The 27,211-nt window shown below is 39.5% G+C and overlaps 1 protein-coding gene across 4 annotated transcripts in view; it reads left to right on the plus strand.

Annotated features, from left to right (window-relative positions):
- The window catches only part of NEBL (nebulette), a 690,461-nt gene that overhangs the window by 208,106 nt on the left and 455,144 nt on the right, over positions 1-27,211 (plus strand). Inside the window, exon 3 of one of the 4 annotated variants that reach the window (XM_032244114.1) lies at positions 10,560-10,647. The exons of 2 other annotated variants lie outside the window; for them this stretch is intronic. The gene's annotated coding sequence lies outside the window, so the exon portion shown is untranslated. Of the gene's footprint in view, positions 1-10,479; positions 10,648-27,211 lie in introns of those variants that run through there. One more of the 4 variants, XM_032244115.1, reaches the window with a different exon arrangement.

Below are 27,211 nucleotides of genomic sequence, written 5' to 3' on the forward strand. Positions count from 1 at the left end.
GATGAGGGATTCAGCAAACAATTTGCAAAGATCCTTTTTTTTTCATGAAATCCTTTTTCCCCTGTTCCTTTCTTTTCAGTTCACCATGTTTAGGCATTATCTTGCCTGCATTACTGCAGTAACTTCCTAATTGGCCTTATCTCCTTCTCCTTTCATCGAATCTAAAACACTATCACCAGATGAATCATTCTAAAATATCTCTTTCATCAAGACCCTAATTATGACCCACTAAAATACTTTCCATGGACCTCCAGTTTGAGTGGGATAAAGTCTAATCTTCCAAACCCTTTAATTCTGACTCTAGGGACCCTCCACAATCTGCTCCTAAATTACTATTTTTCACCTTATCTTTCACTGCTCTTCACCACTGTTCTTCCATTTCTTTTAGGCCTGCTTACTTACTCTGTTCTGGGCTTTTGCATGAGTCATTCTGCTTGTTTAGGACAATTTCACACTGTCTGTAAATAACGGTCCAGCCCCCTGATCCCAGACATACACTCAAACCCAGTTACGGTGATGTGCCTCACCTCTGAATTATTGTGGGTCTTTGTGCTATGGCACTACCATTTGTATCACTCATTTCACACATCATATTCTCCACTTTGGTTTTATTTAGCATTTTATGTGTCTGGATGTCTGGCCTCCTTAACTTCCCGTAGGTGAAGATCATCCGTGTCTCTTTCTATTTATGTTTTATATTTGCAAGAATGTACTGGATGGTATTTTTTACTTTGCCTTTCTGTCACATCCCTAATTTAGGCCCTCCCTGACCTTGATAGGGGTGTGGGAATGGTGTCTTAACTCACGCTATTCTCCATGTAGTTTCTTGCAAGGTTTTCCTAAAGTGCACATCTGATCAGGTCACATCCTCTCTTAAATCTAAGTCTCTCTACTGCCTTTAGGTTAAAATGCATAGTCTTTTGCTTGGAACGTGAGGCTGTCCCTGGCTTAGTGCTAGCTGAGACCTCCAGCCTGGGAGGCCCTTGCACCCTGAACCCATCCATTTTACACTTCTGCCTGCAAGGTCCTTTGTACCTCTCCCCATCCACAGTGGCTCAGAGGCTACCATTGAGACACTCAGGTGGGAGGGGCTCCCCAGAAAAACCCCAATAGGCCTGCCCACTGGGGTAGTGCCTTGGGAAGTTCATGCTGTTTGCAGGGGGGTGGGGGTGGGGAGCCTGGCTCCTCCTCTTCCTGTGTGGAACCTGGAGTTTGAATGACAAGATGGGAAGTGCTCTAGCAGGGGACTCTGGCCTGCAGGCCGTCCCTGTTTTCCCCTTTTGCTTCTTTCACTCAACAAAATCCTGTTTTACTGATCATTCAAATTGTTTGCAAGCCTGAATTTTCATTGCCATGGGACAAAAGACCCCCTACTTTAGCTGAACTAAGGAAAAGTCCTGCAACGCCGTCTTGCCCTAGCTGCTCTGATAGTCGGCTTCTGTAGCTGCATTATGAGTTTTCCTACCCTCAGGCTGAACTCTATGAAGAAACGGGCTGTGTCTTTTTTCTATATAGCCCCAGGGCCTAGCTCACTGCCAAATTTGATAAACAAATGAATCGACCATTTGTGTCAACAAATCTTTTTATTTTTTACTTTGATGAGTGAATCTTGTGTCCTTGTGTGAATTTCATCTTACAATGAAGGTTGTTACAAGGAGTTCTAATCTCTTTGAAGGTCTGCATATCTATTGCACATCAATTTTCTTCTTGTAAACTCCCAGATTTTTTTTCTGTTGTATCATTTTCTAGCACAAAATAGTTATCAAATAAATATTTATTCATTAGATAGCTGGATTGTTTTACGGGATTACTTTCTCCATATCCAGGGTGTTTTTTCTTTTTGGTTTGGAAGAGTTTGCCATCCTATCCATTTTTCAGTCTAGGCAAAAAAAACCTTTCCTGGAATATCTGTCATAGTAGAGCAAGGAATGAGTTTACCCCTTCAATGCAAGATTGGTTATGCTTAGAATAGAGCTTAGTACAGAGCACATACTCAGTAAATGTGTGTGGAATAAATGAATGAGGCAATCATATATAAAATATTGACTAATTTTGTACATTTTTCTTGAAACCATTTTGCAAAGATATTTTTAGTTTTTCAAGTTGCTTTCAATTTTATGATTCATTTTTTTTTTGGTTCTGCTTGATAAACTCTGTTTATTACTTTCTGCTGCTTAAATATTCAGTGACTTCTATAGTTTTATCAAAGGATTGTAGCAATATTTCCTCAGTAAAGCAGGATAATTTATTTTCTAATTGCATTAGAAATGCCAGGACTTCCCCTGTCTTAAAATAACGTAGGGAATTCTTTTTGGTGTCTAACCTAAGAAGCTTAAAAAAAAAAAAAAAAGAAAATTAGAGCTTGTCTTAGTCTGCTCAGGCAACCATAAGAAGGTATTGCAGGATGGGCAGTGTAAAGCCACAGAAATTTCTCTCACTGTTCTGGAGGCTGGGAAGTTCCAGATCAAGGTATGGTAGGGCTGGTGAGGGCTCTCTTCCTGGCTTGCCAACAGTTACCTTCTTGCCATGTTCTCATGTGGCCTTTCATTGGTGTGTGCACATGGAGAGAGAGAGGGAGAGCAAGAGAGAGCTGTGTGTCTCCTCTTCTTAGAAGGACACAAACCCAGTCTGATCAGGACTTTATCCTGTGACTTCATTTAACCTTAATTACCTCCTTAGAGTCGCCCTCTTCAAGTACAGTCACATTTGTGGTTAGGGCTTCAACTAATGAATTTTGGGGTGACACGCAGTTCTGTTCATACCAGGGCTGAACGTGAAATGATCTGAATATGTAAGGGAAATTTTGAGATACTTAAGTGACATACATTTTGTGAAGGTGCTTTGAAATACCCGAAGTGTCACGTAATTATAATATAACCTGCTATCATGAGCTAGTTTCTTGTTTTTTCTTCTTTTGAGACAGGGTGTCACTCTGTCACCCAGGCTGGAGTGCAGTGTTATGATCTTGGCTCACTATATCCTCCACTCCTGGGTTTAGGTAATTCTCGTGTATCAGCTTTCTGAGTACCTGGGATTACAGGCATATACCACCACGCCTGGCTAAATTTTGTGTTTTTAGTTTAGATGGGGTGTTACCATGTTGACCAGGCTGGCTTCAAACTCCTGGTCTCAAGTGATCTGCCTGCCTCGTCCTCCCAAAGTTTTGGGATTACAGGCATGAACCACCACCTGCTCCCAGTTTCTTCAGTGAAGTTAGATGACACTACCACTCTACCTGTTGCCATTCCAGGAAAACTTCTACATTCAGTTTTAAACTTTTCCCTATTTTTAAGCTGAGTATTCTTAACTAAAGAAAGAAAAAAAATTCTCCTAGGTCCTATTTCCAGTTCATTTTCTTTCTTTTCTTTCTTTCTTTCTCTCTCTCTTTCTTTCTTTCTTTCTTTTTCTTCCTTCCTCCCTTCCTTCCTTCCTTCCTTCCTTCTTTTCTTTTCTGTTCTTTTCTGTTCTTTTCTCTTCTTTTCTTTTCTTTCGACAGAGTCTTAATCGGTTGCCCTGGCTGGAGTGCGGTGGTACAATCTCAGCTCGTGGTAAATTCTGCCTCCCAGGTTTAAGCGATTCTCCTGTCTCAGCCTCCCGAGTAGCTTGGACTACTGCCACATACCACCACACCTGGCTAATTGTTGTATTTTTAGTAGAGAAAGGGTTTCACCAGGTTTGCCAGGCTGGTCTCAAACCCCTGACCTCAGGTGATCCACCTGCCTCAGCCTTCCAAAGTCCTGGGCTTACAGGCATGAGCCATTGTGCCCAACCCCAGTTCTTAACTGGACCTTTCAAACTTTTCATTTCCTGTTTTGAGCCATTTGTCATTGACAGAAACACAGATGCCTTAGAGTAGTAGTGAAGTTTTTAAGTTTTCCAGGTCTTAGTTGAATTATGTAGTTCAGAATATAGACTTCACATGTCCTGTGCTACCAGTTTGACGTGGGCAGATGTGACTAAAAAGGAGGGCAGAGGGGTGGGAATAGAAAAAAATTCCAGGACACAGGGAAAGTCTAACAAAAACTAGCTTCTTGTCTCAATTTCCAGTGCATGATGCAGATTTAGAATTTTGAAAGTATCTACATTTTCCTCCAGATTTTATTGTACCTTTTGGGACATATCCACAGTGAGGAGAATATCCTGAATGTTAAAGAAAAACCAGAACTCTTACATATGTATTTTTGGAGTCCCAGATGTGACTATCTTAATAATTAGGCCATATAATTATAATGTCAATGGAGTATTAGAGGCAGGTTTAAAATCTGTTGTTTTTTTAGTTCTTAAGAGTAATAGTCAAGTGTTATTTTAGCTTATTGGAGGGTCATGAGTCAAGGGAGACATTGTATAGAGATTTAATTCAAAATCCATTGGTAATCCAAGTCAAGTTTACACAAAGAAAAATTTTATGATTTGGAAGTTAGAAACAAAAATGTCTTTTTTTTTTAAAGTATGCAGCTATGCTCTCTAATTTGCTTTTCATTTTCCTAGAAGGATTATGTCATAAAAATTGCATGTCTTTATTGTTTTTGCTCATACTTTCTGCTATAGCTTTCTTTTCATTCATGGTTGTCAGGCCTGCTTTGTAGCCTTTTTCTCTTTTGTACATAATCATATGCAATGCCGCTTGCAAAAAGATCTCTAAATTTCTGTCTGAAGGACCTATTGCTTTTGTGAAATGCCTCTAGATTCTATTTGTTTCCAAGGACAAGAAGTACAAAGTTGTGTATTTTGCTTGTTTATATTTTTGATTGATTTTTCCTTTTGTGGCTATATCAATGGTAACAGAGTCAGTTTTTTTTTCCCCCCCTGAATAGAGATAGGGTCTGCCTGTAATGCCCAGCCTGGTCTTGAACTCTTGGGATCAAGCCATCCTTCCACCTCAGCTTCCCAAAGTGCTGGGATTACAGGTGTGAACCACCATACTAGGCCACAAAGTAATATTTAACTCCTTTGAATTAAGCTTTATATCATTGCATCCTTAGAATTATAAAGGTGTTAGAATTTGCCTGTGTTTAGCAAACTTAAAAAAAAGAGTATGGATTTAGAAAAAAAGAGTACAGGCAAAAAAAAACTTTAAAGCTATTCTATTCTTCTTAACGCTGTCATTTTTGATATAATTGATTTCCCTCAAATGAAGTGATTTCAGTATTTATTTTTGTTGTGTAATTGTGGTGAGGCCTTTGATGATAACTAGCATTTTTTGATCATGTTTAAATCCTCCAGAATCTGGTGCTTTGACTATAAAGAATAAGACAGAAGTCGAAATTACCTTCACAATTACCTTACACGTTTGTTCACAAACATTGGCTGTGGACATGACCTTGCATCAAGCCCTGTGGTTTTCAGAAAAAGTGAAAAACCATTTTTCTGGATGTGATTCATGTTCGTCCCAGGATACATAGGGCTTCGGTTGGATGTAAAAGTGTGTATGAGGGAGAAGAGGCAGAGGGAAGGGAAGAGATGACTATGATCAGGTTAGGAACACCGGCATTTCGTTGTTAGAGTGCAGGGAGAGATCCCATTCCTGAAATAGAGGTTGAAGCAGGATTGCTGAAGGAGTAGTTACCATATTTTCAAATGTGCATATTTTGGGCATCTATAAATTAAAAAAAATTTCTGGAAGATACTGCTTTTGAGATTATTGACTTAACAAACGTGTTTTAAAGTGTTTACTGTGTGCTAGGCACATTGCTAGGAAGTGGGAGAGATTAATGAGCAATAAAGCATAGATGACCCCTGATGCCCTGGGGCTTGCATTTAGCCTAACAGGCAACCAGATGATTGTTAGAGCAACAAGCTCCTAGTCTAGATAATATATGTAATGATCTAATTGGGAGAAATGCCAGATAGAGGGAAATGCTGTGTTAATATCAGAGGAATAACAGACTCAGGTTTAGGAGGGAAAGGAATTGAACCTGAGTCATACTATTTTATTAGTTGTTAAAAACTTTACTGAATCATTGATTTGGGTAGTGATTTATAATCTGTGTTTAATAATAAAAGCTTACATTCATTTTTAAGTTTGTCTGCTCCTGTATGTTTTCCCTATTCCCTATTTGCCTATCAGTATAGTTTCCAGAAAATACCACAAAAAATTAAGTCAAATCATCTAAATTGCTTAACAGATATTTAAATCAAGAAATAAAGGTATTCTCAACAGAAGAAAACAAAACAAAAAAGGAAATAAAATCACAGTATTCTTTAGGAAACATCACAAATGTTCAAGTATAGAAGAGTATTGCTCAGCTTATTAATTTCAAGATGGTTAAAAAGATCAATATCTTAAAAATTTGCATACATTAAAAATTCATGTATATGTTTTTATTACTTTGATTTTCAATGCATAAGAAGATTAATGGGTTTGAAAGTAAAACTCTGGCCATGGTTCCTTCATCTGTTTTCCTGCTTCCAACCTGTGTAGCGATACTTTTGAATTTTTATTTTTTTTTTTATGCATACTTTAAGTTCTGGGATACATGTGCAGAATGTACAGGTTTGTTACATAGGTATACATGTGCCATGATGGTTTGCTGCACCTGTCAACCCATCATCTAGATTTTAAGCACCGCATGCATTAGGTATTTGTCCTAATGCTCTCCTTTCCCTTTCCCCCCATGCAGTGACCAGCCCCGGTATGTGATATTCCCCTCCCTGTGTCCACGTGTTCTCGTTCAAATCCCACTTACGAATGAGAGCATGCAGTGTTTGGTTTTCTGTTCCTGGGTTAGTTTGCTGAGGACGGAAGTTTTGGCCAGGGCAATCAGGCAAGAGAAAGAAATAAAGGATATTCAAATAGGAAGAGAGGTAGTCAAATTGATACCTTTGAATTTAAAGTTTTTCATGACATGGGCCAAAATATTCAGGAAATATTTTGCCTTTGGAAAACATGCATGCATCTGAAATAGCTGTCTATGCACATGTGATGTATGTGTTTGCCACATATGTGTAGAGTGCACATATGTGTTTGAGGACAGAGCTAGTGAAAGGAAAAGAGAAGCATGGGTTTTAGTGCTGTTTGGTTTCTACCCTCAGTGTTCTTGGCCCAGTCTGTGCTAACGACAAACCACTGGGACATCCCCTCAGTGCTGTGGGGTCTTTTCCTGCCAAATATTGTTCTCTTGCAAGATTAAATAGCTGAATCAGTGTGGCCCGAATCTTGATCCTGCTGAGAATATTAAGAATCCTGCAGGTTGTAATACAGATTAGCTGGTGAGAGCTCTGTTGGAGAAATAGAGTGAGTTTCTCTAAATGAATTTAACAACTGCTGTGAACCTTTTTGTGTCCTCCAGAGTGAGTGTGTGTCTGCTAGCGGTTAACCATTTATTCCCTTCATTTTCTCCAAAACTTGTTCTCATCCACCCCTGTGCCTTTACTGTAAACACTTCCATAACTTTATTTCACATTCAGGTTTTGCCAGATAAGGCATTTGATACATGAAATTACTGAGTATTGTGAAGTGTAAGCCATTATTTACTTGATTTATTTAAGGGAGAAAATCATATTTTTTGGTATTTATAAAAGGAAAAGGCTAGTGTCATGGATATAATGAAATAAACCATGCAACTGGGTTATTGAGAGTAAACTGATTAGCATATTGCATTCTGATCCCAGGCTTTATGTTACTGGTTGAAAAGGTGTGAAATATTTAGCAAGAGGCAGGACAGATGGTTAAAATTATTTACGTTGCTTCTAACCTCCATTCCATTATTATTCCTGCTTCCAGGATTAGATTAAAAGCGTTAAAGGCTCTAAATTCTATAAAAATGATGATACTGCCCCCTAAACGAAAGACATTAAAAAATCAACAGGAACAACATAAACTGTAAAGCAAGCTTGTCCAACCCACAGCCCTTGGGCTGCATGCGACCCGGGACAGCTTTGAATGTGGCCCAACACAAATTCGTACACTTTCTTAAAACAAGAGATTTATACATGGAACTTTTGTTAGTGTTAACATGTTTGATGTGTGGCCCAGGACAATGCTTTTTCCATTGTGGCCCAGGAAATCCTAAAGATTGGACACATCCCCTGCTTTAAAGCATAAGACATACAGATAACCTGAAAATAATTCAGTGTTTGTTAGATTGTCTGGTTGCAGACTTCTCTGTAAGTTTGTTGATTCTTTGCTATTTTGGGTGCTCCTTACCTCACTTATGCATGAAGCACGTGCTCAGTCTGCTATGAAGCCATCCTTCCATCTGCTTCCTACACTATTACTCATCTGTGTCCTGACACCGTGTGTGTGTTTGTGTGTGTGGGGTGTGTGTGTGTGTGAGGTGTGTGTGTGTGTGTGTGTGTGTGTGATTTCCCAGGAAAAATGTCAATGGCTGTGATTTGTAAATAGCAAAGCATGGCACAATGATAATAAACAGCTAAGCAGCTCATCAGTGCTGTTTTACTTTTGCAGATTACTCCATCGATTATTACTGTGACTGTTACAATTATATTGTTAGAAGTTAAATATTTAAGTTATTTTGTACTTGTCATACATACACCAAAAACTGGGAGGTGGGAGGGCGGAGAGGGAATGTTGTCCTAAGACAAGGCACAAGAAGAGGGGAGCAGTGTGAGCTTAACACTTTCCAAACTGCCCTCATACAGTAGCCTATATTTTGCTGTTCTCCTAGCCAATGTGTGTGAGGATGTCAGATAAATTACCCCCGATCTTAAGTCTGTGCTGCCTGAATACTTTGCAGTTGCCCTATAACTCCCCTAATGCTGTCAGTGAAACACTGGGGGCTAGCACTGAGGCATTCTGACCTCTAGTCCAGGTTGCCTTTTGTTTTTGACATATGAGTGTTTGAAATTCACATCTGCGGGCATTGCCAAAATTCCCAGTCATTCAGAAATAGACTTTCAAGGTACATTCAGAAAAGGACTCCTGTGTATTAAACTGTAAACCCTACAAATGTCATCAGCGTCATCCTGTTCTCAGGATGCACTCTCTACTCCTGGTTATTTTTTAGGGGATCTTTGTATGTCTCACTACCAAATGCTTTGGTGTTAGTTTCTGGGGATCTTGGGATGGTGAGCTTCCTGGCACTTGTACGGGTTCCGTGGGAGTGGCTATTAATGATTAAAAAAATCCATCAGTTCAGGAGGCAAAGAAATAAATGTTATTCTTTGTTAAATGCTGCCAGGATTTCCACATCTAGGAGTTCTGATTCCAGCCTCCTGACTATAGCCCACTTTTAAATCGTGGACTGTATTACACATACAAAACAGTTGATAGGAGCATATGTCCGGCTTAGAGATTAACAAAATAGGGCTGGGCTCGGTGTTTGAGACCAGCCTGGCCAACAGCATGGTGAAACCCCATCTCTACCAAAAAACACAAATATTTGCCTGCTGTGTTGTGTGCCTGTAGTCCCAGCTACTTGGGAAGCTGAGGTGGGAGAATTGCTTGAACCCAGGAGGCAGAGGTTGCAGTGAGCTGAGATCATACCAGGGTACTCCAGCCTGGGTGACAGAGTGAGACCCTGTCTCAAAACAAAACAAAACAAAAAAAACAATGAGAATAATAGTACAGGTTGCCACATAGCTACTCCTGGCTCAAGACATGGAATACTTGAAAAACCTCTGAAGGCCTTTGTGTGTTCCTTGACTCAGCCTCATACTGCTAACCACCAGCAACACAGGGGCCACAGCTTCTTGAAAACACAGATTTTCATAATGAGCTCCTGAAAAGATGAAAAGATTATTTGAAAATCCAAGTCCCATGTGCAGAAATGACACATAGACTTTGAAAGAAATGTGATTGGATTCTTGCTCCATTAAAACACACACAGTCTATAAGGGCTGCATCTCACCTTCTTTGTCCTCATTTAGCTGTTCAGGATGCAAGCAGGGGCCTGTTAGTAATCTGTGTATCCCTGTTCATATGTAGGTGACACCCATGTCCCCGAATAGAGGGAGGGGATGAGAACGAACATTCGTGAAGGGCTCTTGTGTCCCGGGTATCGTTCATGTTTGCTATGTCACTTATCTTTATCAACAATCCCTAGAAATACTTGTCATTATTCTCATGTGACTCGTCACTGATGAGGAAACTGGCACTCAGAGAGGATAAATGAATTATTTAATTGCATACAGTTGGTAAAGAACAGAGCTGGGATTGGAGTCCAAATTGGTTGGTTTCTTTTTCTTTTTTCTGACTTAAAAGTGGAGCATTTGAATCCGCGACACCAGGATTTCGGGAGTATAGATTATATGTTATATCTGGAGCCTTTGTGCCATAGAGCGAATAAAAGATTTTAGTTTCTTTTTGTTGGTTAAGAAGTTAGTGTGTTCTTAAAGGAGATTTCAGGGGCTGCATAGTGAGTATTAGGTCCAAATTTAGAAGTTCCAAGATTCTTAACACTGGGAATCAGGCTTTCTTTTCATTCCCAAGTAGAATCTCTCATTCAGAGGTTCCTTTATGTTCTGGGATATAAGAAGCGTTTATGTTTTCCCAGACAATTTACATGTGGTTTATTCATCTGATTCATGATGTTATTAAGGCTTGATGCTTTTTCTCCTTCCTAATATACTTACTTTGCTTGTTTCTCCCTTCTCTGAAGGTACCTCTTCTGTGTTTAGCACTATCTTGGGAGCTGAGGATTTAAGATCTAAGCACAGCGGTCAATGGAGAGCACAGAGCACACCCTGGTAAGTGTGTTAAGAGTGGGAATTTGTGGAGTACAGAGTAGGGCACCTAACCTTAGCTGGGGTTTGGTGACGATCCCAGATGGCTTACAGGAGAAAGTGTCATGAGATGAGTTTTAAGAATGAATAAGGATAGAGCCAAGTGAGGAGCTGGCAGTGGTGAATGGTAGGTGGCAAATAACTTCATGTCGGGAAATTGCATGTACATGAGTGAAGAATGAGACTGCATGGTGTTTAATGAGCTGCAAATACTAATTTTATCCTGAAAGTTTTGAAGAATAACCAAAAAGCATTTTTTAGTAAGGAAATGACCCTACATTTTAAGGTTATTGTTTGTTTAAATATTGAGCGAGCTTGATCTAGTCCTGTGGTAAACTTGGCCCTTACGTAGATTGGATTTCACTCTAATTGTCACTGTGAGATCTTGTGGCCTCTTACGACTAACTGTTGAGCAAGGGATGATTTTATGGCACTAGGATTTGTAGCTTTCTGCTTTTGGAGAATAAAAGGAAAATAAATATGGTTTCTTGTATCTCTGTGTGTTGAAGCGATGCCCATTAAAAAAGTAACTTAGGCAGCTTTATTGCCTTGGTTTAGAACTGAATGACAAATGTTGAGGGAAGGTGTCTGTGTGATATGTAAATTGGTCAATGGTGTGCTCATGCTCTGACTGTGACACAAGCCTGGGATAGCTAGTATCAGACATGCTATCAGGTTGGCAGGTGTGAGAGAGTGCCAACCCATATAAATATGTATGCCTTTAGCCTTGCATGCTGCATTCGTTCTCATACAAATATATAGAGACATGCTACATTAGTTCTCATATGAACTAGAAAATCAGTTAACCTAAAATATCTGCAATGTGGGGTGTTCTGATAAACTTATTATATTTATTTTAATTTAATTTATGTAATTTTATTTCATTTTAAGATGGGTCTTGCTGCCCAGGCTGGAGTGCAGAGGTGCAATTTTGGCTTACTGCAACCTCTGCCTCCCAGGTTCAAGTGATTCTCCTGCCCCAGCCTCGCAAGTAGCTGGGATTACAGGCACCCGCCACCATGCCTGGCTAGTTTTTGTGTTTTTAGTAGAGATGGGGTTTCATCGTGTTGGCAAGGTTGGTCTTGAACTCCTGACCTCAGGTGATCTGCCTGCCTGGGCCTCCCAAAGTGCTGGGATTACAGGCATGCGCCACTACGCTCAACCTACATTTAATTATGTTTACATTCAAGTTAAGCCTTAACTCTTGTTGTTTTTATTGACTGTGTTCCATAATGTAGCTAACTTTGACTCCAAAACTTAACTGCCTCTTGTTCATTAAACAGACCAGAGACCAGACCATAGGCGTTGATTGACTAGCACAGGCCATTTTAGTGTATATAGATGATCCAAGAGATGGCCCTGTGTCTGTGTTGTCCTCAGAACACTGTCTAGAATTGTCATTTTTTGGCAGCTTATGAAGATGCTTGTTTGAGATTATTTACCTTTGACTCTTAAAGTCAGCATACAGAGAAACAAGATCCTAGTAACTGAATAGTTTTGAACAACTTAAGTTTATGTGTGTAAGGAATTGAGGACTTGATCCTAGTTAAAAGCAAAGGAAGTTAGCTTTGCATTGTAGCAAGACATGTGGGTAGGAAACAAATAACTTTCTATGGTATATGGATTATGTGATAAATTCATAAGGCTTTTTCTACTTTTGAAGTGAACATTGTATCTCAATCACTAGGCCTCTTTTCTCTTATCTCTCAAATAGGAGTGATAATATTTGATGCTTATTTTAAGTTGGGAGGATCAATGAACGCATGATGGAAAAACCCTTAGCATGGCTCAGAAGAAAGACACTGTTACATAAAAAAGTGAAATCGAGCTTTCTCAATGGAGATGGGTACATCAAGGGATGATTGGGTTTCCCTTTGGGTCTTTAAGAATTTTATTATCATCTGTAATTGAGAGACATAGGAAAAGCAGTTTAGCCTGGTTTGTGAGAGTTGAAGTCCATGTGACCTCACGCAGGGGAGGAGAGAGCTGAGCGTATGTCATTGGGCTGTACTTAGCAGGTGCAATTTTAAATCTTTCCAGATCACACATTGAAAACAAAGTGGTGGTAATTATTCCTAAGGATCCCAAAATGCTTTGCTTTGAAGTGGGGATTAATACCAGGCAAAAAAGTGGGATGTTTGATGAAAGGTCCCGTTTCCTTCTTAATGCTTTTGTTCTTTTAAAGAGTAGGTGATGTGAGCTAATGTTTATGATGCTGAAAAAGAGTCCACCCAAGCTTATTCATAAGGCGGGAGATGTGCAAGCCTGTTGAACAGTGCTGGATTACAGGTCATTTGGAAGGTCAGAAAAGGGAATAATTAGAACAGGCAGAAATTAAACTATAATGAGCAGTAATCCTAAAGAAAATTAAAACACAGAAAACACTGCGTTATTTATTTAGCTTCAGTGGGAAGTTGCCAAGAAAGAGGCAGCTGGTTTTCTGCTTTTTGGAATGTTTGTAGACTGGAGAAAGAGTTGTCCCTTGGATTTAAGCTCTCACTTAATTCTTGCTCTAAGGCCAGACCTAATTGTAAAAGGAAGTAGGGAACAGACATAGTTAACTACGTGATTCAGGACAGAAAAGACATGGGCCAGAGTGTCACGTAGACTGAATTTGGATTCTGCTTATACAAATTTCATCATCGTTATCCACTATTTTTTAGGTTCCATTCTCAACAGCCTGTTGAGTATAAACAGCTGACTTTAGAGGCAGACAAAACCTGAGTTCTAATGTTCAGATCTTTTTTTATTGCCCCTTTTACCATAGGAAATAGAGTAATAAAGTGATTCTGTTTCATTCACGTTATTATGTCTGAGTTTCCACATCTATAAAATGGAAATGAAAATACTTGCAGAGTTTTTATGGAAATTAAATATTAGCTCTTACAATATGAGTAAAAGATTTGGCCTCGTGCTTAATAATTGTTAGTTTCATTATTATGCAATAAACTGAAAACGGAGGAAAGATTTTGGCATGGAAATGCTTTAATTAGTCACATCATTTCGTGTTTGTAGAAATAGCAGCAGTACTTCCAGTCTTCAAATTTATAGCCATTTGCAACAGTTTATTTTATTTTTATTTGGATTTTTTAGAAGACACATTAATTACCATCACTTATAGTTTTATATGTAATTATTAGCTACTGCTGCAATTTTTTTGTGGAAGCTAATGCCCATTATAGAACTTTCATTGATAAGAGTGGAAGTGGAGCCTATAATGATTTTCATGTATTGAAGGTGAAAAAAATTCTTAGATTATTAGTTTACACATGAATTATTTTGTAATATAAGTTCAGGACCCTAAGATTTTTAGCTAATTTCCTTATGATTTTTTCTTCCTTACAAGCATTGTGATAAGCATCAAGATTATTTAAGATGGGACGGAGAAAAGCCTGTATTTCTTCTGAACTTCTATATTTTAATTTAAAAAGTTAACAGTGTTTTAATTCTGCTACCATTTCATGAAAAGGCACAGATTCCAGATTTGGTCTCTGATTGCACATTGTCCTTACAAAGGAGATCTGTCAGTGTCCGTGTGATTTCCAGGTGATGCAGATATTTTAAGGCTCACCACTGAGGGGTATTCTCAGTTCTGTTATCTGCATTCTTCAATGCAGTGCTTAGTGACTTCAATGAAGAGATGCGGACAATCATCTGCCACCTTAGTTGATATTAGCATCACTTGTAGGCTCCAGTTGCCATTTGTCATGTTTAACACAATCTTGAGAAGATTCACAATTTCTTTTTTTTTTTAAATCTAGAAATGAATCTGTTTTGTGATCTTTGTTATGGATACCCATGTTATGTGTTACACAAAATCTACATCTGAGAGAAGACGGTAGATGCTTCCTTGGGGTGACTTTTATAATACCACACTGTGTCGAAGGACTGATGGAATTTTCTCTCTTTCTAGCCAGCTAGACTGTGGTTCTTTCAGCTCAGGGAATGTGGCCAGTCATATTTTTAACCCCAGCACCAGACATGGTACCTGGAATGTATTGGCCTTCAATAAGTGCTTTAACAAATAAATAAAATTGTGTGGCACTTTGCTTCACTATTGCACAGCATGCCAGTTTATTTCCAGATTCATTTCCAATTACAACTCTTAGGAGGCCTTGATCTATCTTGCTGCACTCTTAGATCTCTCTTCCCATTTTGTTCCCGATAGAAATGTTGCTATGTCTTGAAGATTTGTCTGTTAATGAAATATTAATACAAATCACAGCACTGTATGTGCTGTGGTTGCACCTTGTATGAGTCAGGAGGTTAACTGCTTTAATATCCTTTGGTTCTGAGTACAATAAAGGTTTATTTCACTCTCATGTTACACACCAATACAGCTTGGTAGCAGAGGGGGGCTTAAAAGGGATCTGTTCCATGTAGTCATTCAGGGATCCAGGCCCCGGGGCCATAGCATTCTCCACTGGATGAGCTGCATCTGGTGTGCAGTCAGGCAAAGAGCAGGCCCATGGTGGATAGCAGTGGTTTCAGGTTTAGTCTGGAAGTCACGCACATCACGTCCATCCATATTCCACAGGCCGGAATTCAGTTTTGTGGACTCACTTCACTGGGAAGGCTCCAAATGTAGAGTGGTGGTGTGCCAAGGAGAATAACTAACAAGTGTGCATTAGTGCACAGTAGTAAGTCCCTGCTGCACACTCTTTGATCAAAAAGTACATCCTTTGAGACTAGGCAGAAATAGTGCCAAATACTTTATGTATTCCTGCAGCTCCTGAGATGCTTACCATGTTCTCGTAAGAGCTGAATTTGAGTTTTAAGGGGATGTAGGCACTCTCTATAATAGAAGGAATACTTTGGAACCAGAACCCATCTTCTTTTCCCTTTGTTTTGACCATAGACCTGTCTCTTAAGTCTTGCTCAGTCACAGATGAGACTAAAGTCCAGTCTGAAGCAGGCAGCGAGAACTTTCAGTCATTTCATAAATCAGGCACGAAAAGTTCAAGTGTAAAATGGAGCCCTTTTTAAAAAAAAATAATTTCAACATTAATGAAAACCTATTTTGAAATCAACCTGTACTTAAAAAAAAATGCAAAAGTAAAGATAGTGAAACTGACAGTGTACCCAGCTGGCCATATACTGAACTGAGACATTCTGAATAGTTGGTGACAGGAAAATGGCTTCTTAAACACACTTATCTCCCCAAGATTAGAACTGTCCCCAACTGGGAACTAGAACCAAGTGGAGGTCACCTGCCAATGTCTTTTGTGTTGTATCTGAATTTACCAAACTGTGAAGCTTTATCGTATTTTCTTATGTAATTTTCTTTCTATCTTTTTTCTGAGATGGAGTCTCCCTCTGTCACCCAGGCTGGATGGAGTGCGGTGGCATGATCTCGGCTCACTGCAACCTCCAGCTCCCAGGTTCTGGCAATTCTCCTGCCTCAGCCTCCTGAGTAGCTGGGATTACAGGCATGTGCCACCACACTTGGCTAGTTTTTATATTTTTAGTAGAAATGGGGTTTAGCCTTGTTGGCCAGGCTGGTCCCAAAACCTGGTCTGAGGTGATCCATTTGCCTTGTTCTCCCAAAGTACTGGGGTTATGGGCGTGAGCCACTATGCCTGGCCTTCTTTTGTAACTTTGTAAAGTTTTTATTTGCCTGCCAATCTGAGACTGAATCAGCCATATGGTTTAGTAATGTACAGATAAGTTTGAGGATGTTTTGTCAAAATTACTTTGGAGTCATGTTTGTTGTGAAGAAACTAGTTCTTGAGGCCATCTGATGACTTAAAAAATTGACTCAGGGTCACAAGTAACAATTTATAGATTTACTCTAAAAAAGGACCTAATTAGTTTTTGGGTCAGGAGGGACTGATGTAAATGGTAAACCATAGAAATCTGAAGGCTTCATATTGTTTCTGGGGATCCCCAGTTCCTGCCCACAGAAGGGCAAACACATTGAGAGAATCTGGGTTCTTCTAATGGATTGTATGTTTTTTTTTGGTCTTGCAAACTTGTGCATGTATTTTCTGAAGTGTTAATGTAGTTAGTGTCTAATGTACCTAATGTATGCAATTGGATATTTTATAAATGGGTTTTCTGCATGCAAGCATTTGTACACATTAATATTTATGCAAGTATTCAAATCAATGCAGGGGCATCTGTCTGAATCTGTGATGAAAATATGCATATGCATGAACATTTGTACCAGGGGATAAGTCACCAAAGTTAGGGATTGCTGAGGTTACAGTTTTGAACTTCTGTCCTATTGACAAAATTTTCTTCACTAGGAAAGGCATGCGGAGAAATAGCACAAAGATTAATATTGACAAATAAAATGGTTTTATGTAAATATATTTAATAGCTGTGAATGACAAGTCTACTGAAGTTCCTTTAATCAATGATATGATTTTTAGAAAATGCTATTTTAGAGTATGTAGCAGTTTTCAGCAAGATAACTTAATCTTTAAAATTTTTTTTTTTTTTAATTTTACTTTAAGTTCTGGGATACATTTGCAGAACATGCAGGTTTGTTCCATAGGTATACATGTGCCATGGTGGTTAGCTGCACCTCTCAACCCATCATCTTGGTCTTAAGTCCTGCGTGCATTAGATATTTGTCCTAATGCTCTCCCTCCCCTTTCACCCAACCCACCCACAGGCCCCAGTGTATGATGTTCTCCTCCTTGTGTCCATGTGTTCTCATTGTTTAACTTTCACTTTTGAGTGAGAACATGCAGTGTTTGGTTTGCTGAGAATGATGGCTTCAGCTTCATCTACGTCCTTGCAAAGGACATGAACTCAATCTTTTTCTATGGCTGTCTGGTATTCCATGGTGTATATGAAGGGCACTTATTCTTGTATATGAGTATGGGAGACAGGTACGATATGGTGGTTTGGATTAAGCTGTTGGCTATTGAAATGGAGAAAATGAGATAAATGTAAGTTTTGCTTTGGAGATAGATCCAATAAAACACGCTGAAGGACAAAATGTTTTTAATGAGAGAGTAGAGGAAACAACGTCTCCTAAAATTTTGTGTCTAGTAAATGGGTGAGTGGTGTGGCCAGTTAGCTTAGATGAGGAAGACTAGGGAAGAAATAAATGAAAGAATATGCTATTAGTAATAATTTGTGTAAGAATTTTTTTCCCTTTATTATTTCTTTACTTACTTTGGCTTGAATTTGACCCCTAGAAATAAATAGGCTTGGTTAGTGTGGAACTTTCTTTACCTCTTTTCAGATGCACATAAAAATGTAAAGGATGATGGAATATGGGGCTGGGGTGGGGAAGAAGGGTTTGATTTCAAGTTTTTGGTGGTCACTGTTGAGATCCTTGTCCATGTCATGTCAGGTGGATCTAACTTCTGTGCCCTACATGGGCTGGAGGCTTTTTCCCAGGTTGGAAACTGCAGTGTCTGGAATTTACCACCCTAGGCAGGCTAAGGAGCCTCTTCCAGGATGCCTGGACTTTTTCCAGACCACAGCCATGGCACAGAAGGGCTGACGGTCCTCATTCCTTGATGATCTACTAACTCTCATCCCATATCTTTGTTAGTTTAGAGGAACATTTCTCTTTGATCTCTTAAGTTTTCAATTCTGATTTGTCTATTTATTAGTTTCAAATGGCAAAGTGTTTCTCTTAATTTATAAACTTGCTCATTTATATGCTGGTAAAGTTCCAGTCTTCTCTGTTAACAGTTTATGGCAGGCCAAGAATAAACAGAGCTGGTTCTGAAACATCAGTTTTGCAGTTTAAAGATGTGTTAAAGATTTTTTTTCTGAATCCCATTGCAGAAGAATTTAAAATCTACCAGCTGTTTAGAGGGGATTGAGAATTATGGTGTGTCTTTGTCATACTTTGATAACATCTTCCCAGTGAAATTTTGGTTAGTTTATTTTGAGCTGAAATGCTAGAGAGTTTATTTTTTTTTCTTATGGGAGAGGAAGGGTTGAGAATATTATAAATGATTGAGGTGTGAATCTGAAAGAACTGGCTTGCTTGGAGTGGTAATGTCTTTTCTGAAAGCCCAAGCAGTACCGATTTTCTGTGATTGACTGGGCCAAAGGTACAGGTGTTTGTTTCTATGTTTTTATGTTTAAGATAAAGCTGTGACTGTCCATGCAACAGGCGTCAGTTGGTTAGATGTTCCAGATTGCAAATGGACATACAGTATTGCCCACTTTGAATGTTTTCCAGTTAGCATCGTTCTAGGCAAACCTTATGGCATGGGATATGGGTCCTGGATCACCATGCTCCTGTGTGTCAGGAGGGGCTTAGAATCATTTGTAAGGAAGATTTTGTCTGTCTTCTTGGTATTTATGTGGTTCATGTCTAACCAGAAGTCATCTATTTAGGCTCAAGGCAGAAGGGGTAGCAAGTGGGAAAGTTCTGCAGTGAAAAGGAGCATGGTGTGTCATAAGTATGGAGAAGGCTGGACTGAGCAAAAGGGGAAGTGGTATAGGATTTAGCAGGAGAGACTAGGCAGGGCCATGGTAGAGTTGGGATTTTACTGTCGCTGTGATGGAAGCCATTGAAAGTTTTGAAGTAGAGGTGTGACACAATTTAATTTGCATTTTCAAAAACATTACTTTGGTTGATGCCTGGGAAAAATGGGTGTTAAGGGGCAAGAATATACACAAAGAATGAGTATGGGAGACAGCTGAGATACGATGTTTGGACCAAGCTGGTGGCCATAGAAATGGAGAAAAGATGAATTTAAGTTTTGCTTTGGAGATTGAGCCAATAAAACATGCGAAAGGATGAAATGTTTGTAATTAGGGAGTAGGGGAAACAAGAATGTCTCCTAGAATTTTGTTTCTAGTAAATGGGCGAGTGGAATGGCCAGTTAGCTTAGATGAAGAAGACTAGGGAAGGGATAAATGAAAAGTAGACCCACTTTGGTTGGATGTGGACATCTAAATGGAGGTAGCCATTAAGCTATTCTCTCTGCTGGTGTGAAACTCGTGGGAAGAGCATAAATGTGAGAGTCATTAGCACCTAGATGGCATTTACAACCCTGGAATGAGATGAGATCACCTAACAAGAAAATTTAAGCCGGGCACGGTGGCTCAAGCCTGTAATCCCAGCACTTTGGGAGGCCGAGTCGGGTGGATCACGAGGTCAAGAGATCGAGGCCATCCTGGTCAACATGGTGAAACCCCGTCTCTACTAAAAATACAAAACATTAGCTGGGCATGGTGGCGCGTGCCTGTAATCCCAGCTACTCGGGAGGCTGAGGCAGGAGAATTGCCTGAGCCCAGGAGGCGGAGGTTGCGGTGAGCTGAGATCGCACCATTGCACTCCAGCCTGGGTAGCAAGAGTGAAACTCCATCTCAAAAAAAAAAAAAAAAAAAAAAAAAAAAAGAAAATTTAGATAGAGATGAGAAGTGGCCCAATACCAAGCCTGAAGCTCTCTAACCATATTTATTTCTTTAGATTTATAAAGTACAGGTGCAGCTTTGTTAAATGCATATATTGCACAGTGGTGAAGTCTGGGCTTTTAGTTTAACTGTCACCCCTTGAGTTACTTCCCTTACAATAATGGCCTCCAGTTCCATCCACATTGCTGAAGAGACATGATTTTTTAATGGTTGAGTAGTATTCTGTGCTGTTTATGTATATGTATACATAGATGGAAGGGCATCTGTCTGAATCTGTGATGAAAATATGCATATGCATGAACATTTGTACTAGGGAATAAGTCCTCAAAGTTAGGGATTGCTGAGGTTACAATTTTCAACTTTTGTCCTTTTGACAAAATTTTCTTGACTAGAAAAGGCAGGTGGAGAAATAGTGTAACCATTAATACTGACAAATAACATGTTTTATGTAAATATACTTAATAGCTGGTGAATGATAAGTCTGTTGAAGTTCCTTTAATCAGTGATAGGAATATATACATATATGTATCTCACATTTTCTTTATGCAGTCATCTGTTGATGGACACTTAGGTTGATTTTATATTTTTGCTCTTGCAAGTAGCACTATGATAAGCATGTTAGTGCAGTTATCTTTTTGAGATGTTGATTTATTTTCCTTTGGGTAGATATCCTGTAGTGGGATTGCTAGATCAAAATTGTAGATATGGAGGTTTCTCAAGGATCTCCAACCTTTAGAGACCTGGGGAAGAGGAGGAACAAGCAAAGGCGGCTCTATTGAGATAATAGAGAATTAAGGTGAATGTGGAAACAAAGCTAAGAGTGGAGGTGATGAATTCGGAATAGTGAATAGAAATAATCGTTTAAGAAGTTTTTCTGTGGAGGGCAAAGAGAAGTGGGACTGAAGATGGAGGTAATCTAAGGTTCAAAAGATTTGCATGGTATTTATCATCTTTGTTTTTAAATATGGGAGCTATGAAAACATGTTTGAATTAACATCGATGGAATTGATCTGGTAGAGTTAGGAGAAATTGTTGATACGAGAGAGGGGGATTACAGCAGGAGCAAAGTTCCAGAGAAGGATGAAAAGAAGGGGATGGAATTCAAAGCACAAGTATAGTGTTGGCCTTCAGTAGGATCCAGGAATATTTCTTTCCATTGGATCAGAAGGGAAAGCAGAAAACTTGTCTACCGTTACAGGCAGGGTAAAGTGAGGCACTCACAATGGATTGCTTCTACTTTCTGTATTCTGTGGGCTCTGCCAGCTCTGTCTTTCTACTGCCTTTCTCTCTGCTCCTTTTACTCAGTGCTAAAGATTAATTTCTGCACATCTCCAGCCTCAATTCAATTATCTATGCTGTATATGTCTGAGTTTTCTTGTGGTGTCTGCAAGTGATGGCATAGCCTGACCCAGAGTAATTCTTTTACTTTAGCACTGAGCTGTTCAGCATGGTAGCCACTGGCCACGCGCGGCTACTGCCTACTTGAAAGGTGGCTGGTGTAACTGAGAAACTGAATACTTAATATTACTTAATTTAAATGTAAACACTGATCCTCAGTTCAATTATTGGAAAAATTTTTTCCCATATTTGGGACACCTTAGACATGTGAATCTACTTTTTCAACTGTACCAAATATTTCAGATAATGGTTAGCATATGGATTGAGATATACTGTAAGTATAAATTGTACAGTGATTTTGAAGACTTAGCTAGAAAATATGTAAACTATTCCATTAATAATTTTACATCGCTAACATGTTGAAATGACAATTTGGATCTGCTAAGTTAAAAATATATTATTGTTTATTTCACTAGATTAAAAAGACAGTTTTGAAAAGTAGCTACCAGCAAAGTTAGCTATAAAATGTGGCTCACATTGTATCTCTGTTGGGTGACACTGTCTTACAGGATGAAAGCTTCATATTTTATGTATATGCTTGGTCATGTCTCACCACGAGGAACAGAAACAGTTCAGGAAACATGGCCTCAGAGAGTTTATTCTTCTTGCCTAAGGTCTTAGGGCTGCAAAACTGGGATTTGAACCCTGGCTGTCTGGCAGCTACAGACGGTGCTCTGGACTATACACCACACATAAGTCATTCTGTGAAGTCTTGCACTTGAGTTATTCCATGTTTATACTGGCAAAGGATATTTACACGAACGCTTAAAAGACAGGTTTTGGTTTTTAATTCATAGTGGAAATTATGACTCTCAGTATGGTTTTGATGTACTGTTACTGACTTTGCTTTGATCAAATCGAGGACACACAGTTTATAGTTAGGCCTCTCCCTGTCCTTGAGCTCATAGACTAACAGTCAACTCTTTTATGTTTCTTATTTACTATCAATGATGACCACCATTTGCTCTGTGGAGTAGATGTACCAGAATGAAGCTTCTTCCATATTTGATGACATTCTTTTTCTGTCTTAAGATTGTTAAGATTTCATGAAGAATCTTTGTGAAGAAAAGATCTATTTATTTTAATAGGAATAATTTAAAGTTAATATAAATTTTAAAGGGTTAAATTAAGTTCATAGTCGACCATGATGTTCTCTGCACATCTGGGGGTCAGCACATCACAAACTTGAGCTCATAGTTCATTCCTGTTCTTTTTCTTCATTGCCCTTCTTATTTAATGTCATCACTGGACACACAGTGGCCAGAGTAGAAACTTCAGTCATCCTCTACTCCCGAGCTTCTGTCACTCCACGTGCAATCACCAATCGTGTTGAAACTCTTCTCCAAATCTCTCCAGTCCCTCTCATGCTTGCTTTCCACCACTACCTAGTTCTTCTCCATTCATTTGTGATTGTTCACTGATTTTTCCTCCCCACTCATCTGTGATCTTTTAGGAGAGGGGCCTTTGTCTCTTTCATCTGTGCAATTTTAGGTCTTAACTAAGAGCTTGTGCTTAGTTGATGGGAATATTCATAGGTTGTGTTTCTCTTGTATTCAGAAATTGACACTGATCTGTGTTTACTCTCCATTTGCATTCTTTTCTCCTGAATACTGTTAGCAAAGCTTATTCAGCATCACTCTTCAGCTGGATGTGCCATCGGCAGTCATGCTGCCGGCCCTTGCTGAATGCAAGATCACATACTCTCTCCCTGTACCCGCTCAGCTCACATGAATCCACCTAAAATCCCTCCCTGGCTACTCCAACTAATGAGGGACAGATTTCTTTCTTGGAGCTTAAGTCCTATGGTAATGTGCCCCTGAGGAATAGAATGTGATAGAAATCCTTGGAATACGATCTCTCATACTTGATAACCTTGGGACAAACTGTGGATAATTTTCATATAGGTATAGGCAGAGCATCTGGCACATGGTTTATGAGCCAAAATGTAAGATGGGAAACTGCAAAAAGGAAAAATAAGATCATACAAGAAGCAGAATTTCATATAATCAAATCACAAGTTTGTTTAAACCCTTTTAGAAAAATTAGTCAGGTTTCATAAAGGATTGCAAAAGAATCCCACGAATATAAATCATTCTCAGAGCTCTGTGGTACCAGGTTGCCTCAGCATTTACTTTGGGTCTGTCTCCAAACACGATATCATTTCAGAAATGAATCTGCAGCAATTCTGCCCCTGGTGAAAGGGAACCAATTCTTTCTGTCTGTAATGTAGCAAAAGATGCCAGTAGCAACTCAGGCCATTTTTTTTGTGTGCATCTGATGAAGAGATATTGGTATTTTTATATGGCCTATAAGGTTTCATAGGAGGCATATTGGAGAGTTCAGTTAAACAAAATATTCTTTTCTACTCTTTCTCAATTTACTGGTGACAAGCTTGGAACAGTAGGTCCATATGTTACAGACACCTGTTTACGAAGGCCCCACACCTATAGACAGCTGGCCTACTCTTTCCAGGACCCCTACTGAATAAGAGTTTTGTGAAAAATCTCAGAGCTTTTGAAGAACCATTTGGCTTTTAGCTAGTAGAATCAAAAAAACTGCCCAAAATATTATCAATTAGAGAAAGCTCTGTGTCTAGATTTTCTGGCATGAGACAATAGCCAATATGGCTGACCCCAACCCAAAGTTGTGTGCTGTTGATAGCTTCTGTTCTGCTTTTTGAAAAATTGTTGTTCTCTCTGGATTTCCAATGGTGTGTTCAACTTAGTTAACAAACATCTCCTTTCTAAATTTGTGGGTTAAGGAGATGGCAGTAATTCATATAATAATTAGTGTGAATCAGATTGCTTTCTTTTGGAATAAGGTAAGTCAGGCCAGCCACTCTGAAAGAAGGTGAGTGTATTTGCTAGTGTGAGGAAGTCCAAGCTTTTGGAGGATGGACCCTTTGGGAAAAAGGATCTCTAGAGTAGAACCAGGCAAGAGAGAGAAGGTGAAGGATTCAGGGCAGATCTGCAAGGAGGATGGAAGGAGGGATACCAGGTCATAAGAGGGGAAAGATGAACTTTTGCTGTTTCAGAATATTTCTAGGAGCCATCCTAATGTTGATACAAATAGTACATCTACACCATGGATTATTCCACAGCCATTAAAGAAATAAAGTAGATTTATGGGTAAAAAGAAAGTGCAGAACAAATTGCATTGTATATTTCCATTTCTGCATATAATTTGAAAGGTGATACATGCATATATGTGTGTATATGTTTGAGTATGTGCAGAGAGCATTTCTGGAAGAAATGTAATAAACAGTGACTTTGTCTCTACAGAAGGAGCCTGGGGGATCTGGGTCTGAGGTAGGATTTTATTTCTGGTGTTACAATTAGCATTTTTACATACATTACTTAGAATTTTTTTTTTTAGATGCTAGTTAGTTTTCTAGGATTACTCTTACCTCTACGAGAGGTGGTGTAGAGCAGGGGGTTGGGGGTCTGCAGAGGGAGGAGGGGAGACAGGGAATGGACAGATCATTTATTTCTTCTCCTTTCTTCCAAGTTGCAAAGCTCAGGGCCCATGTACCCCATGATTCCTGCAGTATTATAGCCCCAGATGGATTATGATTAAGCTTTTTTGGGCTGACCTGGAACTGAATGACCATTTGTAATCTCTTTCTATGGGGGAAACTCAGCAGTGTTCCGGAGAGCACACTAAACTAAACTGCCTCCAGCCATTTTCTCTCCATTTCATGTCTATCACTTTCCTCACCTTCCCTCACCTTTTTTTTTTTTTTTTTTTTAAAGAACTTCAGATTTATTCCAGGAGGCCCTATCCATCCACATTCTCACTCATTTCATCAGAAATGACAAGAGCACTATATGTAGTGATGTGCCTGGTGCTTGGCTACCTGCTGTGTTTTTGGGTTTTGTTTTGTTTTGTTTCTTTGACAAGATACTCTCTGTTTCGCACTTTCTCTTCTGAGAAGCTTATTTATTTATTTAACTTGTATGCCTGCTTGAGAGCTGTAGGCATTTGATACACATCTGTAGAATTGGTAACTTAAGGTGTGGGTACAAAGCAGATAGGTACTTATTGTGAGTTGTCACAGGTGAGACTTTCAGGGTCTCAGAAGACATAGGGCTTCTCAATCTCGGCATTATTGACATCCTGGGCTGTGTATTTCACAGGTTTGGCAGCATCCCTGGGCCCTACCCATTAAATGTCAATGAGAGCCCCTAATCATGACAATTAAAAGGTGTCTAGATATTGCTGAATGTCCCCTTGGAGCAAAATCCCCCTACCTGACAATCATCAATTTAGAGTGATTTTGGATTTGCTGTTCATTGTCTAAGATTTGATGTATATCGAGAGGAAACTCTTCAAATCTTGGAAACCTAGAGGTGGGGCCCAGTAAAGCTCCTGAAAACTTACATAGTGTCTTTGTGCAGAATTAGAAGACACCCAGATGAATTAGAAAAGGGCTATAGAGAAAGTATAGGCTGGGTTCATATTCCGTCTCTCCTCCTTTGATTCCTGTTGGGCTCCTAGATGTGAGGAGCTCGGAGTCCAGGGCCTGCCTGTGTTGTTAGAGAACAGGTTCTTGCAGCCAGTACTCATGCAGAGGGATCAAGTGCAGCCTTGACAGCTTCAACATTAACTCAGCAATGCTGTGGTCACTTCCAAATAGTATATCAAGAAAACATTTCTTATTAATATAAATAAGTGGCCAGGTGTGGTGTTTTATGCCTGTGATCCCAGCCCTTGGGAGGCCAAGGCAGGCACATTGCTTGAGGCCAGGGGTTTGAGACCAGCCTCGGCAACATGACAAAACTTCGTCACTACACAAAATGCAAAAATTATCTGGGTGTGGTGGCGCATGGCTGTGGTCCCAGCTACTTGGGAGCCTGAGACTGGAGATGAAGGCTGCAGTGAGCTGTGGTGACACCACTGCACTCCAGCCTTGGTGACAGAGCAAGACCCTGTCTCAAACAAAACAAAAAACAAGAAAACAAGAGAGAGATTGCATTTCTATGAATGCGTTCATTTAACAAATATTTATCAAGGATCTGCCACGTACTAGAAGGAAAAATGCTTCCCTGTATTCCTCTCTGCCTTATTTCTGCCTGAAGTAATCAGTTTCTGTGGTTGGTATTATCATTTCATTTTACATTTTCAGAATCTGTTTAGCACAAAGTCTTCTCTTCCCTCTCCTTTTAATTCACTTGGTTTCTGAAGGACCAATTATAATTAAAAGGAAGGGGAGCAATGAAAGGGATGGCTCGAGTGTTCAGGATGCTCCTTAGCTGTGTGTCAGGCTCGGCAAGTGCACACCCATGCTGGGTTGCATTCTGGAGGCCTCCTTGACTCTGACTATATTTATAAGTTATCCTACATTGCATTAGCACGTCAGCTGTCAAGGCAGTTTGTAGAATCTCCTTCCCTGGAGGTCTTCAGAAATAGAACAAAATGCCCATCTGTCCATAATGGCTTTGATGCAGTCCTGCTGATTAGAAGGAATAGACTAGATTTTTCTGTCAAGGTTGGTTTCAGTCTTGAGTGCTCTTAAATGGATGAGTTTGCTTTTTGGTGCAGGTGGGAGGGATGTAAAGTGACACCCTATGAATTTATTGGAGTATCACTGTACATATCCTGGATAAACAGAATAAAACGTATCATTCTCATGCTTTTAATGTTTCTGAAGCACTTAGTGCATTTGGAGCCTCACAACAGCCATGGGTGGCGGGGTGGAGGGAGGGCCTTTTTTTTGGGTCCCTATGACACAGACAGGAGTCAGCGAGGCACAGAATCATTTAATTCTCAGCCAGAGTCACAGCCTGGCTGA

The sequence above is a fragment of the Sapajus apella genome, unplaced genomic scaffold (assembly GCF_009761245.1).
Source record: "Sapajus apella isolate SASKATOON/1434 unplaced genomic scaffold, GSC_monkey_1.0 scaffold53, whole genome shotgun sequence".
NCBI lineage: Eukaryota > Metazoa > Chordata > Mammalia > Primates > Cebidae > Sapajus > Sapajus apella.